Source organism: Anser anser (genome assembly GCF_964211835.1).
Source record: "Anser anser genome assembly, chromosome: 25".
NCBI lineage: Eukaryota > Metazoa > Chordata > Aves > Anseriformes > Anatidae > Anser > Anser anser.
In genome coordinates, this window is record NC_139746.1 from 4,252,117 (window position 1) to 4,266,285 (window position 14,169).

At 44.6% G+C, this 14,169-nt stretch overlaps 2 protein-coding genes across 17 annotated transcripts in view; one reads left to right on the forward strand and one right to left on the reverse strand.

The window, feature by feature from the left end:
• Positions 1-14,169, reverse strand: part of LOC310886372 (uncharacterized protein) — a 27,468-nt gene continuing 13,299 nt past the window's right edge. For 7 of the 12 annotated variants that reach the window (XR_014575281.1, XR_014575282.1, XR_014575283.1 and 4 more), the window contains one exon: positions 6,957-13,996. The gene's annotated coding sequence lies outside the window, so the exon portion shown is untranslated. Of the gene's footprint in view, positions 387-6,956; positions 13,997-14,169 lie in introns of those variants that run through there. The other 5 variants (XR_014575280.1, XR_014575287.1, XR_014575288.1 and 2 more) reach the window with 5 other exon arrangements.
• Positions 6,827-14,169, forward strand: part of TMPRSS9 (transmembrane serine protease 9) — a 23,650-nt gene continuing 16,307 nt past the window's right edge. For 4 of the 5 annotated variants that reach the window (XM_083810753.1, XM_083810755.1, XM_083810754.1 and 1 more), the window contains exon 1: positions 6,828-6,958. The gene's annotated coding sequence lies outside the window, so the exon portion shown is untranslated. Of the gene's footprint in view, positions 6,959-14,169 lie in introns of all 5 variants that reach the window. The other variant, XM_083810757.1, reaches the window with a different exon arrangement.

Below are 14,169 nucleotides of genomic sequence, written 5' to 3' on the forward strand. Positions count from 1 at the left end.
TGCTGGCAGATCCAAACATTTGTCCATAGCCTGTGGGGGTGGTGCCTTTTTTTTTTTGACATATGGTCTGTGATGTTTTAAAATAAAATCTGTAAGGGCTGCACATTGAGGAAAAACTAGGACATTTAGGGAAGCATTGTGAGTAGCAATTCAGAATATGGAATCATAGAATAGGATGGAATTGGATTGAATCATAGAATCTAGAATCCTAGAATAGGATGGGATTGGATGGGCCCCTTGGATTGGAAGGGGCCTTAGGGACCACCTAGTTTCAACCCCCTGCCATGGGCAGGAATGCCACCCTCTAGATCAGGTTGCCCAGGCCTGCATCCAGTCTGGCCTTGAACACCTCCAGGGCTGGGGCACCTACAGCCTCTCTGGGCAGCCTGTTCCACCCTCTGTGGGATGAATTTCCTCCAGCCATCTAATCTAAATCTACCAGTTTAAAACTATTCCCCCTTGTCCTATTAATGTCTGCCCTAGCAAAAAGCTGTTCTCCATCTTTTAAAAAGCACCATTTATATACTGAAAGGCTGCAATGAGGTCACCCTGGAGCTTTCTCTTCTCCTGATGGAACATCCCCAGCTCTCTCAGCCTTCCTTCACAGGAGAGGTGCTCCAGCCCGTTGATCATCTTCATGGCCCTCCTCTGGACCCACTCTAACAGCTCCACATCCTTCTTGTGCTGGGGGCCCCAGACCTGGATGCAGCACTCCAGGTGGGGCCTCACAAGGGCAGAGCAGAGGGGCACAATCACCTCCCTCCACCTGCTGGTCCTGTGTTGATGCAGCCCAGGATGCAGTCAGCCTTCTGGGCTGCAAGCACCCACTGCTGGCTCACGTTGAGCTTTTCGTCCACCAGAACCGCCAAGTCCTTCTCTGTAGGGCTGCTCTCAATGAGTTTTTCACCCACTCTGTACTCATGTCTGGAATTGCCGCAGCCCAGGTGCAGCACCTTGGACTTGTTGAGCCTCATTAGGTTCACATGAGCCCTCTTTTCTGTCTTGTCCAGGTCCCTTTGGATGGCATCTCTTCCTTCTGTTGTATTGACTGACCATACTACTCAGCTTGGTGTCATTTGCAAACCTGCTGAGGGTGCACTTGATCCCATTGTCTATGTCATTGTTAAAGATACTAAACAGCACTGGTCCCAAGACACATCTTCTCTTACAAAGAATGTTTTGGTTGTGTTTTACTAATTTAAAAATCATGAGTTCTATGGACAGAAACCACGTCAAAGCACTTGTTAAATAGATGCAGTGCGCCTTCTACTGAGATAAGAAATCTTATCTTTTGATTTTGTACATTTAAGTAATAAGCATGAGACCAAGTCTATGGGGGGGAGATAACCGTATTTCTCTCTAACTGGTAGTTAATGACAATGGTATGCATGTGCTAGCGCAAACAGCTATTGCCTATTTGTCTTCAACTCGTGCTTTGTCACTGACCTCTCAAGATTGGAATAGAATAGTTCAGTTGGAAGGGACCTTCAGAGAACATCTAGTCCACCTGCCTGACCTCTTCGGGGCTAACGAAAAGCTAAAGCATGTTGAAGGCATTGTCCAAACGCCTCCTGAACGCTGGCAGGCATGGGGCATCAACCGCCTCACGGGGAAGTCCCTGTTTCATAGTGCACTCGTAGCACTCTCTGCACTAGTCCATTAACCTTATCTGACTCCATATCTTAACCATCAGATACCATCGCCCAGCCTGACTCCTGCATTACATGCTGCATTTGTTGTGTGGGACCGTCTCATTCTAACATTTTCAATGAATCTTTTCAATCCTAGAAGTCACTGCCAGTGCATGCAAGCTCCAATATATTCGGTTTGGCAACATATGAAAGCAAAACCACTTTTCTTAAAGAAAGATGCAGATTTGCAACCCTGACTATGGATGATCTACTTACTGTTTTTATCGCTTTATTTCACTTTTTCATATTGTGCAGTGCTGGAGGAACTGAGGCTCTATTAATGTGCTAGCAGTGTTTGAACAACATTAGCATTACTTTATTAAAAGTGAATTACCGGTGCTTTGTATGTGGATCAGATGGGAGACTGCAGGCAAAAAGAGCAGTATAAAGAGAATTTGAGATAAGACTAGAGAGGAAAATACATGTTTGTTTAATGCTAGTTTATTGGGTGCTTGTTAGTAGCTTCTTTTAGGGAGCAGGAGGTAATATAGTAGAATAGTTTAAAAAGTCCAATGTCTTTGTGGAAGGTCTTTGTAATAATGTTCAATTAATTGTGTATAGGCTAGTGTTATGAAGACTGCAAACTCAAGTGGTTATTAATTTTAGTGCTTGCAAATGCATACCTTTATAATCATGAGAGCTAAACTTTTACGCTCTTGTTTCATGAGGTGCTGAAGGAAGCTTTTGTGTTTCAAAAGCTGATACATTTTGGTTACTTTAAAATCTTCTTTGCTATTGGCCCCTTAAAAAATAAAAATAAAAGCATAAAAAATAAAATTCCAGCTAAGAAAGTTTGCCAGGGTACCAAGATTGTGGCATAAAAGCTCAATTCAAATGTTTTTCCTGCACGATGGCTAGGAATGCCACATGCACTGAAGCTGTCAAAATGAAACGCAGATGGGACCCAAAGAACAAGGAGTTTAGTTCCCTATAAAGATGTAGTCACTCCTTAATCGTTGCATCAGGTATGGTGATAAAGTGAATATCCTTCCCTGATTTTATCTTGCCTCTCATTCATCTTGTCAGATAGGCAGTCACATGCAGTATGCATATTAGTTCCGTGGTTTTAATTCACTGGATTACTGAATTATAGACTGCCTGGTGTGAATTGTAATTCTCTCCCTTCAAGCGAACTGTAGCAGGCGTGGTATTTGCTAGATGATGGTTTGCAAAACCAGTGCATGGTATCTACAAGGATAGATAAATCAGTAATTTTGTGACTTGTATCTATGATACAAGTATCTTGTATCTATGGTACAAATAAGATTTTAGTTGTTATTATTGTTTGCAAACAATAATAAAGAACTGAACATATGTCATGTTACTACTGTCTTCCTCTGCTGACAGTAGAATAGAGCCATTGCAAAGCCCAGGAGGGAAAAGGAGTGTCCGAGTAGTCAAAGACACTTTTGGTGAACGTTTCTGGTTTTGACATTGTAGGTCTTACTGTAACACTTGCATCAGATCTTCCATTCAGTCTGGGTGGGTTCTTTCCCATATAACTATAGAGCTCATCATGGTTTTGATCTCATCCCCTCCATCTGAATGATTTAGTCATGTAGCCAATTGCACAGCATATCATAATATATAATTTTATATGTGTAAATACGTTGTAAGACATAGCATCTCCAGTGATCAATGTAGATTTGTTTCTTCCCTCTGTGATGTATCATGGCGAAAACCCTATTTCATAATTAACAGTGGGAGGAACAGAATCTGATGACGAGAGATCAGAAATATCCCAAGGGTTTCTGCAGAGTGATTTTTGTTTTGTTTTCCATGGAGTAATTTAGCCTATTTCAGGCATACATGTATATGGTAAAAGAAAACAATTCTTAAAAAAAAAAAAAAATCAACTGAAATTGCAGTGGTTTTTTTCCTTCTGTTTTGCTTTTTAAAAACATTGGAATTTACCTTAGCCTGTTTTAGTTTAAAAATGTACAGATTTTCTAAAACTGTAAAATAAAGTTACTTAACTTTTGAACTGAATTTTTCTATTTTTTATCGTTACATTTGAAATCCAGTTCACTTTTTATTCTTTGCATTAAAATGTGATAAACTGTCTTTTGTAATTTAAAAGATCTCAAAAGCTGCTCCTAGCTTCAGTCTTGAGATGGGTTCCATGCAAAATTCTTGTCCATTGACTTTCAAGTCTTGCCCATTGCATTTCAAGTCTGTCTAAACGAGTAATCAAACTTCCTTTCTGCCTCTGCTTCTACCCTTGATGGGATTATTGTACAGATACAACCAATGAGTTGCATGTTGTGTTATTGCTTGAAAAAGAAGGTGGGTACTTACAGGCCCTGTGAAAAAATACTAAGTTTCTAATGAATTAAATTGCAAGTCATAGAGCCATCTGAATGGTGCAAGTTGAAAACAGGTGCATTTCAACTCTGGTGTTCAGTATGTCCTGCATTTTCCTTTTACATGTGCAATATAGCTGAAAAGACAAAAATTAAGAAATTTCTTGTGTCACCTACCTTGGAAGAAGGAAGACAAGGAAGGATGGAAGCATTGCAGCTAAACAGCCTTTCTCTCTGGACTGTTGCTGCGGAATGACAGAACAGCTACTTCTGTTCAGACAAAGAGGGCTCAAAACCAGAAAGACTAGTTTTGTGTTAAATAAAGGATAATAAATATTAAGATTCAGTCTGGCTACAAAATTCATCCTAAAATGCTGACAGGCAGTATTTTCTGGGAACAAAACATAGTTATCACGTCAATACCAACAAACAAATGTACCGCATAAACTTCTGCAAATACTAAACTAGTAGCGCCATCACTATTTTTTGTTGTTGCTATTAAGCAAAGAAAAGTCACATTTATTTTGTAGTAGCACGTCCTGTTGAAATTGTAATTTAGATTTAGATATACATCTGCATATTAGAACAGAAATAGAATAAGGAAAAAATTTAGTGCCTTTTTTATTCCTGTATCTGTTGCATAAATATGGACAGAGCATTTGTTTAAAAAATAAATTATTGGTATTTTGGCACAGGGTAATGTTCTCATAGGGAGTCAAATCACTCAAACAGAAGGATGTCTCAGGATGAGACCCTGAGCTGCTGAGTTCCTACCGTACAGCCGGTCTGTGGCTCTATGACCAGTCCTGCACATGCATGTTCTGTCACTTTTGATTATCTTAATTACATTTAAAACATTTCCAAAATATGCACTGCACAGTTTCTGTTGACTATTTAGAAGCATCTTATCTACTTACCTCTTGCTTGGTTTTACAGCAAGAACCACCTAAGGGGATCTCTGTAAGGAAAGGCTTTATTTTCCACCCAGAGTGATAGCTCCTTTGAGCACAGGAGCGGGTCTATGCACAGATGCTGCCTGAAGGTTGACCTCAGGGCAGTGTGAGATTCCTTCCCAGAGAGCTCCTGCACTAATTGCTCAAATACTTTTTAGTGAGGCTCTTCTTGATTGCCCAGTTTCAGGTCAGTTCTTTGACCGAAACCAGTCCATTATCTCGCCTGTGCATGTGACTAGGTGGGGAGTTTCGGGACCACCAAGGGCCTCGATGACTTAATGGCACTGGATGTACAGGCAGGGACAGCCTTGATCATCAGCTATGCCACAGCTAGAACTAAAAGACAAACCTGAGTTTCATATTTATAGCTCATTGTAGCCTAAATTCTTTAGCTCTCGCTACATGTCCAAAATTAGATGACCTGTTGGGGTTTTTGTTTGTTTGTTTTGTTTTGGTGGTGGTGTGGTTTTTTTGTTTGTTTGTTTTTGTGTGTGTGTTTTCCTGTTTTAGAAGGGAATATAGATTGCATATCACACACAAATAAGAGAGCTTTTTGCTCACCATAATGAACTGCAGAGGTCCAGTCTTCACAAGCCCAATGCTGTTGTTTAGTACAGGTTGGAAGAAAGTTACTTGAACAGAAAAATAGTGATGATGAACTAAAATCTAAAGCTCTGAAATTCTTTAGCCTTGAAGCATAACATAAGGTTATGGTGTATTTATATGTGGTGTATTATGATGTATAAAACATAAGGCTCTAGGGTATTTTTCTTTTTGTGAGAACTGTATTCATGTAAATGAGGTATTTTGAAGTTTAATCTCAAGTTTTTCTGTTTAAATACAACTCTTGGCTGGTGGATAGGGAAAGGCTGTTGATGTAGTCTGCGTAGACTTCAGCAGGCCTTTGACATGGTCTCCCACAGTATTCTCCTGGAGAAATGGGCAGCCCATGGCTTGGACAGGTACACTCGGTACACTAAAAACTGTCTGGGTGGCCAGGCCCAGAGAGAGGTCGTGAGCAGAGTGAAATCCAGCTGGCAACCGGTCACCAGTGGTGTTCTCCGGTGTTGGGGCCCATCCTCTTTAGTATCTTTATGGCTGACTTGGATGAGGGAATTGAGTGCACCCTCAGTGAATTTGCAGATGACACCAAGCTGGGGGAAGTGTTGATCTACCGGAGGGTAGGAAGGCCCTGCAGAGTTCTGCTTGGTTTGGAGAGCTCCCATTAGACAGGAGTATGTTAGGAATACAAGAATATGCTCCTCTCAAAACTAACTTCAGGGAAGCCTCTACAGTTATTTTATAAGTGGGGAATAATAATAATAATAAAAACATTTTATATTCCTGCCATGCTTTGCTTAGAGCCTATGGGATGAGAAATGGCAAGCAGGTGAATGCTGACTGTGCCTAAAAGCAGGCAAAAAGTCAGGTTGAAACACAACCAATTCTCAGTTTTTGATGTGATTTTCATCTTTCAAGATGTCTTGGCAAAAGGCTCAAATGTTAGCTTCCACACAAGGAAATCCCTGCCCGGTTTTGGCCCCTGCTGCAAGTATGTGTGATGCTGGGTAAGCCCTGCCTGTCCCTGTGCAGCAGGTACGGCATTTTCCTCACACAGAGATTGTTACGATGATAAATAAAGTGTGTACAGTAAGCAGTATGGATGTCTGGCCAAGGGGCTGAGGGACTTTTGTACAAGTGCTCCCCTTCAGCGATTTCCACCTGCACGGACCGTGCTTGTTAATCCATCACCCCACGGTTTCACTGTGTGGGGCTGACAGCTTCTGGCGACTGGGGCAAATTCAGCGCTGCCAGCGCGAATCCCCATCGCTTCAGGAGCCAGCTCCTGAGGGCGAGGCCCCGGCTCCTCCCTGCGCCTTTAACGGCCCGGCCAGGCCCGGCCCGGCCCGGCCGCCCCCCGCCTCTCGCCCCTCCCGGCGGGGCGGCTGCGCCGAGCGGGAGGCGAGGCCCGGGGCCGGACGGCGCCGCGACAGGAGGCGAAGCGGAGCAGGTGAGTTACCGCTCGGGAGGCTTCGCCTTGCCGGTTTCGGTGCTTTTTGACGCTAAAATGACGGCGCTGAGGTTGGGGGCGCTTCGCACAAGTGACACAGGGATGCTGGAGGGGACCCGGTCCGCCCGTCAGTGCGAAGGAGCCAAAGCTCTCCACAGGAATGTGCTCACCGTTGAATCTCCACAAGTTTGGCGCGTTTCTGCCGGGTTTCCCCGGGATAATTTATTTCTGTAGGGTGTTTCATCGTGTGGCTATTGACCGGTGTGTGTCCACTGACACCAAACGTGTGGCCTGATGGGCGAGCTGTGGTTTCACAGGAAAATGGTCTCTGGAACCTCCTCCCCGAAAGTACTGGGTGAGGAGAAATGCCTAATTTCATTAGTACCCTGGAAAACAAATGCAGAGCGTGATTTACGGTATTTAAAAGCTATAAGGAATTACGGTCCAGAAAGTTCAGGTTACTTCACGGGAAATAAAAAGTGCAGGTTTAGCAATGATGCAGACATAAGCGCTGAAATAGGCACCGTTGTCACTATATGAAGCGCGTTGGTGGGACAGCCACGGGTGTGTACGGTTTTGACCTTGGCACGGGACAAATCCTGTAGCAACGTCCGCGGGCTCCAGGGATGGGACAGCACTACTGTTTGAGCTAAAGGAAATGTACCTGCAGCGTTTCTGGATGGTGCTCAGTCCCCGCAAATGGAGGAAAGGGCCTGCGAGTGCTGTCGTGCTGCTTTGCACCCAACCTGTCTTCCAGCCACGAGGCTGCCCTGCAGGCAGCTCAGAGCAGCCCATGTGTGCCAGTGTCCCGCAGCCTGTGCTCGGGGACGGTCCCCTCAGGCAGGAGGGCTGACCCTGGCTGGTCACACACCCTCAGCGCCTGAGTTTAGTAGATGGCACTGTCCCGCACCACTAAGTCTGGAGTCTCGTTCTGCAGCCTCCCAAGTCAGTGGCAAAAATCCCATCACCTCAGGCACTGCAAGTTTCCAGCCTGAATGCTCCTCAGTCATCACTAGCTGGGTTCTCTATGTGCATTCTGTCTTTGAGGGAACCATGCACTACAGATGACGGGTTTCAGGGTAGCACAAGGGTTTTATGCACATGAATATCGATGCCTATCTGTCAAGCTGTAACAAGGGCTGAAGCTAGGTAGCAAAAAACGTGATTTACACCTTGCTTCAAATCTGTGCAAGGTGGTAAGAAAGAACAAAATGTGGTTACGTGCAAAATGAAAGCATCTAGTTTAGCACCCTGCTGCTCCTCCAGGATGCTCTGGTCCCAATATCTACACCAGTATTTTCACCAGGTGCGGCTGATAACCTCCCTTCACTTGCTGCAGCCTCTGAAGCCAACGTAGGGCAGCACATTTAGGGGGGTTGTGACCAAATGAAATGCCATGAGTTAAGCATGTGAGCTTTCCTTGGCCATTCATGAGCTGAAAAGTATCAAGTTATATTGTTCTCCTATTGTGAAAAGTAATTGGACAAAAATGGCACTTCTTGCTTACTGGATACTCCCTGTGTGTATTCAGTATTTACTATTTGTAACGTGGTCAAGGCAGCACAGTCAAGAGGGAGGAAGGCAGCCTTTATTTTGCTCTCTAACACATAGCTGAAGTTCAAAACCCAACTGCAGGTACAGATCTGCCCGGCCCTCTCTCAGCAAGGGGAGAGCTCAGGGGCTGAGTGTCTCCACGGTGGAAATGATGTTAGAGCCTTTGTTACTGTGATAATACGAGCACTGGGCAGCTCAGCCTGTCATGTCACAGCTGAGACTGCAGAGCTGGCAGGCAGGAAAAGGATCTTCTTACCTGTAAATTGAGAGACATTTGAAGTCCAAAACAGACAATAAACAAGGCCCGCACAGTGTCACTAGGCTTGCTGAGTGCAGGACGACAGCTGAACCAGATGCACCTCCAATAAGGATGCTGCAAGTGAGCAGGTATTCAGGATCATCTCTAAACCTGCATCATTCGAGTCAGAATCACTGGAGCTGGTAACACCCAGAGCAGGCTTGTTCACTTGCAAGACGCTCGCAGTCCGCAGGCAGACAGCGCTGGCGGCGTTTTCCTAACTTAACATGAATAGAAAAAGGTGTCCTCGACCAGGGCTTACAGCCTCTTGGGTGATAGCATTTCATTCTGTGTGGCAGTAGGGTGTAGATTTTTGGATGCAGCACAACCCTCCTAAAGGTTAACCCACAGAGAAGTGGGGGACATGGGTCTACATGCGCCGGCTACAGATGTTGGAGATGCATTAAAGCAAAAGGATTAAACATGGTGTTAGGTGGTTCAAGGAACCACTTTGGTGGCAGGAGATGCTCATGCCACGTGAAACAGAAAGGCCAGGTTGGCCAAACCTGGCTTGCCTGTCCGTCTGCTACGCATGGACACGATGTCTTTGCTCATGAAGGTACTGTTCACTCCAGCTGGGGTGACACCAAGGCGCTCTGTCATTTCTTTGTGTTCTACCAGCTGGCTGCTGTTTCTTCATGTACGGTTTTCACGGCATATCATCATCTAATGAGGAGAATTAAGACATTGTGCTCATCACAATGCAAAGGTTTTATTCCAACACTCCCTCCCCTCTCTGGAGCCCCACTTTGGTGCAACCTTGGGGTGCCCTTGAGCCATAAAGGGGGCTGATGGCAACTGGCACGTGGTTGTTGATCTCTCCAGACTGACATGTCATTGTACCACCATCCAGCCTCTGGCTACTGCTGGGGAAATATTCTACCTTCTGTCAGTAACTGCTGCTACAAGATGCCAAGCTCTATTTACATACAATTAAATTACCAGCTACAAGGAGAAAATCACAGTGCTTAACCCTGTTTTCTTGCAGTTGGATTAGATGATCTTTGAAGGTCCCTTCCAAGTGAACTGTTCCATTCCATTCCATTCCATTCCATTCCATTCCATGTTCACTGAGACATTTGGGTTTCGTTGTTCTCACCACTGGGCTGTGCTAGCAGGCTTGTTTGCTAACCAACATCTTTATCTCTTCTGGTCATGTTTCTGTTTTCACTTACCACAAGTGACTCTCTCCTCTCTTCTGCTCAAGCTCATGGTTTGCTGGCCCAGATGTGATTTGTTATTCTGACATGTGTGATCTTGAATGATGATGAGTGAGGCACATTGGAGTTTAATTTTTCGTTTTGTGCTTTTTTTCTTTGGAGAAAGATGGTTCTGCTTCTGCTATATTCCTCCTCTGAAGCACCACAAGTCTTACGGTGGTGATAAACTCACTAGTCCTTCACTCACCCTTGACCAAGTGCTCATTACTTCCTGACACTGCACGTAGATTTGCTGCTGATCTTGTCGTCTGCCTCAAGCAAGTCACATAGTTCTCATACCGACACCATCATTTCACAAAAGCCCTGTTTGGGGGAGGCATGACCTTAGACCATGAGACAGTTTTACAACCTTGATGTCTGAAGACTTGTCAATCTGCAGTACTCAGCATTGCTCTGCTGAGAGCCAGACTACCCTGTAATAGTATCAAGCTAATGCAGAATAAAGGCAACATATTTTTTTTTAACACTTGGTTCTTCAAATGGCTGCAGTAAATTGGCTTTTTATAATTGTAGTGTTAGAATAAAACATCCAAACACAGCGGAATATAGAAAGGCAACACAAAGACTCGAAAGCAGTCTGAAAGCTGCCCTCAGGGGTCATTAGGGTTTTCTAGCATTCGTTATCTGTTGCAGAGTAAATTAAATTCACTTTTGAAGACATATTTACCACTGTTTCTTTTCTGTGCTTCTTTCCTTGTTTTTCTTCCTCTGGTCAAGAGACCAGAGGAGAATCATAGAAGGTTATAGATAGGTTGACTTGGATTGGAAGGGACCTTATCATCTAATTCCATCCCCCCCCCGCCATGGGTAGGGACACCTCCCACCAGATCAGGTTGCCCAAAGCCCCATCCAGCCTGGCCTTGAACACCTCCAGGGATGGGGCAGCCACATCTGGGCAACCTGTTCCAGTGCCTCACCACCCCCTGAGTAAAGAATTTCGTTCTTATATCTGATCTAAATCTGCTCTTTTTTAGTTTAATCCATTACTCCTTGTCCTGACAGAGTCCCTCTCCTGCTTTCGTGAGGCTTGATTCATGTCCTCATGGCGGAGGGCTGCTGCTGAGGGTATAAAGGGAACAGAAAAAGCTGAAGAAAAGCAGGAGGGAGCCTGGGGCAAAGCATTGTGAGTTATGGGAGTGGGCATTCCTGTTCTAAAGGGGAGAGTAAGGGTGCAGAGCTGGAGAGGGCAGGGAGGGCTGGGGGAAAGACCTTAGGTGGCGAACGACACAGCAGAGACAAAGAAAGAGAAATACTGAGTGGAGAAAGACAAGAAGCAGGGAAATGGGGAGGTAAAGGAAGAAAAAGCAAGGCCCGTCGGTGGTTAGTTAGCCTTCAGCACCCTGCTGGAAGGTCACCATCATATTTCCACCTCAGGTGCCGTCCCATGTTGCAAGAAGCCAGTTTCTACATAAAAACGGGCACTGCCACAATCTGTGCTGAGCCGTTGTGTGTTCTGGGCCAGTCTTACATCTCCGTGTGCACTGAAACAGAGACGTGTCGCGGGGCGTCTGTCACCTGTGCCCAAGGCATTCAGAGACATCCAGGAGGGTCCTTCCTTGCTCCTGTCCTTCCTCTTGTATATAATGTGCCCCTGACCCTCTGCACAAGCGCACACCCATGCTTGCACACAGCATTGCTCCTGTCTTCTCCTTGATGAAAAGAACTGGTGTTAGTGCCAGTTTGGCTGATTAGAAGAAATATCAGGGACGAATGAATATTTACACCATTCCACTTCATATCTTAAATTTTCCATGTCTCAATCAGTTAAGGAAAAAATTTCATGGAGGTCCTATGAAATGACTCAAGCTGCCCTAGAGCAAAATCCAGACCGAGGAAGAAACAAAGCCAGAGCTGCAAGAGCTGCTTTGCAGATCTTTAGGGACAGACAGAGATTAGTTTCACTGGGCAGTTCTTGTTGGCTTTCTCTGTAGCACATCTTACACTCATTCTCTGCTAAACTGGAGCAGTGAGAAGAAAGCCCAGTAATACTGGACTGGAAGGACTCAGATCACTTAGTTTTCCCCCCGCTCTCAGGGGCTTTATATTTTATAACCACTCACAATTTTTACTCTGAGAAAAATCCATAAATGTGTTTTTTCTTCTTAACATTCTTACCGGAAACTCACGTTTCTCTGACAGTTGGCACTCTTCTGATTTCTGCCCACACCAAAAAAAATCACTTTTTGCTCATCTGTTTTTAATGGAAAGATGTTTTCAACATATATAGCTCCTTGCTACTCATCTCCTTTATGTTGGTCTGTATATGCTGGCACCAAAAAAAAAAACTCCACCCTCTACTGTGCTCTTGCAAGATGGACTTCTGGTTTACATGTCATCAAAATCATCTTTTTATTTCTTCTGGCTTAAATTGTTGACATGGAATGTAGATGACTAGAACTGAATATAGTACAAGAGCCCACCTCACCTTTGTTCATTAGTGCTTTTCTGTTTGGGGGGGGGGGGGGAAGCAGAAATTAAAAGTTGAAAAAATATGATAATTAAAAACAATAATAAATTCAGATGTCAGAAAAAGTAATATGCAACTTTTTCTTCTCTTTGTCCATTCTGGGATATGAGAAAGCATGACTTCATTCCTTTTATCCTTGCACATTCCTGTTTCTTGGTGAATGAGTCTCTTAGCAGACTTTGCTGTTCTGATGACTTTGTCCTCTAGGAAATGGTCCCGAAGGAGAGGAGGTACTTCTTGCACCTCAGTGGATGAAGCAACTGGAGTTCCCAGGGAATAACTGTGGTGTGTGAATTGATCTGCTCTTCAGTTCAGCCAGTAATGTCTTCCCTCATGTGCTGTGCCAGCCCCACTTTCAGATATGGTTATTACCTACTGCAGTACCACAGGCTACATTGCTGCTCTCCCCATAAACCTTCCGAAGTATCAACAATGAGCGGCTAAATCATGCAAAGACTGGGGACAGAGATATTGAATGACTACTACAAAATCAGACAAACATGGAATCAGCTGGGGCTCCTAACAAAAGATAAGCATTGGCTTTTTACAGTATTTTTTTTTTTAAACCAAGGGGGTTTGAAAGCCCCATGAGATGCACCATGAGAACTGTTGATGCTGATTTCTGCTGTCGTCTCCTTCCTGACCCAGCAGCAGCTTCTGAAAATTCTCAAGAACTTTCATTTCACCCAAAGGAAAAACGGACAAGTTGAACTTTCCGCTGAACATCTACCACAAGCCCTCTTGCTGGCCAGAGGGGTTTTATCTTTATCCTAGAAAATTATGTAAGGGCAAGGGCACAGCGGTGCTATAGTCCAGCACGTCATCTTCAAATACACCACCTCAGTCTCTTCCCCATCATCAGGGGTGATGGAGATGCATCGGGTTCTTGGCACGGGTCTCTGTGTCCACTGATTTCTTGAGGCAGCCCAACTGAAAAGGTTACAAGACAAGACAATTTCTTCATGGAGAGGATGGTCAAGCACTGGAATGGGCTGCCCAGGGAAGTGGTGGATCCCCATCCCTGGAGGCGTGGACATGGCACTAAGCGATGTGATATAGTGATAGGACTTGTTAGGTCAGGTTGATGGTTGGACATAATGATCCTGAAGGTCTTTTCCAAGCTGGCTGATTCTATGATTCTAAGGCAGAGGGCCAAAGCAGACATTTGGTCTCATTGACTGCACCCAAATTCCGTTTAGGGGATCTCTGCCAGACACCAAGGGAGCAGAGTATGGCCAGCATAGCTGTTCGCACCCTAGAGTGAAATGAGGTGGGTCATTCACCCAAATGAACGTGAAATGAGGTGGAAATTCATTGTTGCTGAGTTAGTTAACTCACCTGAAATATCAGCCGAGAGGGTACGGTCGGAAAAAAGCTGTGTTCTCCTCCGTCATCTGCCCCTGCTCCCTCACCTCTGTTGGACGTTATTTGATTTCTTTGATTTGCAGCACAGCCTTGGGCTTCCTGGTAATTCACAGCCCCTGTGATAGAGTCTGAGACTGCAGGTAGGAAGGAAGGGTGTATGTTTCTTTGCATTTTCATTTCACATGTAATTCTCTTTTAACTTACACCACTTGCTCAAAAGAAATTAAGTTTTCCTTATGCTAAAAGGAGAGCAAAGAAGATGAATTTTGATTGCTTTGCTAAGTAGGCTTCTGCCTCTAAATACTTC